This window comes from Odontomachus brunneus, unplaced genomic scaffold (assembly GCF_010583005.1).
Source record: "Odontomachus brunneus isolate Ranch 3 - 2012 unplaced genomic scaffold, Obru_v1 Obru_scaffold_142, whole genome shotgun sequence".
Taxonomy (NCBI): Eukaryota; Metazoa; Arthropoda; class Insecta; order Hymenoptera; family Formicidae; genus Odontomachus; species Odontomachus brunneus.
In genome coordinates, this window is record NW_022639592.1 from 851,305 (window position 1) to 853,080 (window position 1,776).

At 33.7% G+C, this 1,776-nt stretch overlaps 2 protein-coding genes across 2 annotated transcripts in view; one reads left to right on the forward strand and one right to left on the reverse strand.

The window, feature by feature from the left end:
- LOC116850297 (putative inorganic phosphate cotransporter) overlaps positions 1-1,776 on the reverse strand; it is a 60,804-nt gene that overhangs the window by 12,472 nt on the left and 46,556 nt on the right. The window lies entirely within an intron of this gene.
- LOC116850298 overlaps positions 1-1,776 on the forward strand; it is a 94,464-nt gene that overhangs the window by 893 nt on the left and 91,795 nt on the right. The window lies entirely within an intron of this gene.

A 1,776-nucleotide genomic window follows, 5' to 3' on the forward strand; every position in this document is an offset into this window, starting at 1 on the left:
GACGAATCTGAACTCGGATTTCCAAAATTGAAGATAGTGGATCCAATATGAAATTTCCAAATCCAAAAGAATTTTGGAAATCTGAGTCCAGATTCGTGAGCAGCGACCCTCGGGACTCTTTGAACTACAAACTCTTTTTTCCAGAATTGCTCAAAACCAAAAGGGTTAAGGTATTTCAAATGAACCGACTTCATTGCTTTATTTGATTTTCTGTATACAGTAAAAAGTTAAATCTGCTGTATCTTGGTGAAAAAAAATCCTATTTGGACGTTCCAAAATGGAAATTGAAGGGCAAGACTCGTACTTTACGGTACTTTGTTTAGTTTTTATCGGTAAAATTCTATGCAACCAAGAGGAAACTCCAATAATGCCCTAAAACAGCCTTTTTTGTACTTCTAGGTTAGAATATCTCAAAATCCTTACGTGATGGCGCCATTCTGAGGCCAGATTTGAATTCAGCGCATCGAATTCCTTCGGGTAAACCTCTGACTTCTTTTGTGATAAAAACCTTGTAAACTTGTGTTATCGATTTAGAGCTTGTCAGCTGAACAGGAGAGTAATGGGTTGCCATGGTTTCGGTGTCAAACGAGGATGGGTGATTTCGATACGAGTCCTCGGGCGTGACGGATGTATCGATGTTATCCGCGACACGAAAGATTCTGTTTGGCTGCTTGTGTAAACGTTGTAATAAGCTTTACATAAGAGCTTTTGTTAATCTTTCTATGAACAAAAGCTCATTTATTGCACGCGGGCGGACGCGATAATATATTGAATTAAAATATAATTTCTTGCAACAATATTTTAGGAGCATTAAAAATTATATTATTGATAATATTAAGGAAAAATTTGTTATTATATAATAATAATAATAATAATAATAAAATAAATTATTATTAAATTTTATTATATATATGTGTATATATATATATATATATATATATATATATACACATATATATAATAAAATTTAATAATAATTTATTTTATTATTATTATTATTATTATTATATAATAACAAATTTTTCCTTAATATTATCAATAATATAATTTTTAATGCTCCTAAAATATTGTTGCAAGAAATTATATTTTAATTCAATATATTATCGCGTCCGCCCGCGTGCAATAAATGAGCTTTTGTTCATAGAAAGATTAACAAAAGCTCTTATGTAAAGCTTATTACAACGTTTACACAAGCAGCCAAACAGAATCTTTCGTGTCGCGGATAACATCGATACATCCGTCACGCCCGAGGACTCGTATCGAAATCACCCATCCTCGTTTGACACCGAAACCATGGCAACCCATTACTCTCCTGTTCAGCTGACAAGCTCTAAATCGATAACACAAGTTTACAAGGTTTTTATCACAAAAGAAGTCAGAGGTTTAGCCGAAGGAATTCGATGCGCTGAATTCAAATCTGGCCTCAGAATGGCGCCATCACGTAAGGATTTTGAGATATTCTAACCTAGAAGTACAAAAATGGCTGTTTTAGGGCATTATTGGAGTTTCCTCTTGGTTGCATAGAATTTTACCGATAAAAACTAAACAAAGTACCGTAAAGTACGAGTCTTGCCCTTCAATTTCCATTTTGGAACGTCCAAATAGGATTTTTTTTCACCAAGATACAGCAGATTTAACTTTTTACTGTATACAGAAAATCAAATAAAGCAATGAAGTCGGTTCATTTGAAATACCTTAACCCTTTTGGTTTTGAGCAATTCTGGAAAAAAGAGTTTGTAGTTCAAAGAGTCCCGAGGGTCGCTGCTCACGAATCTG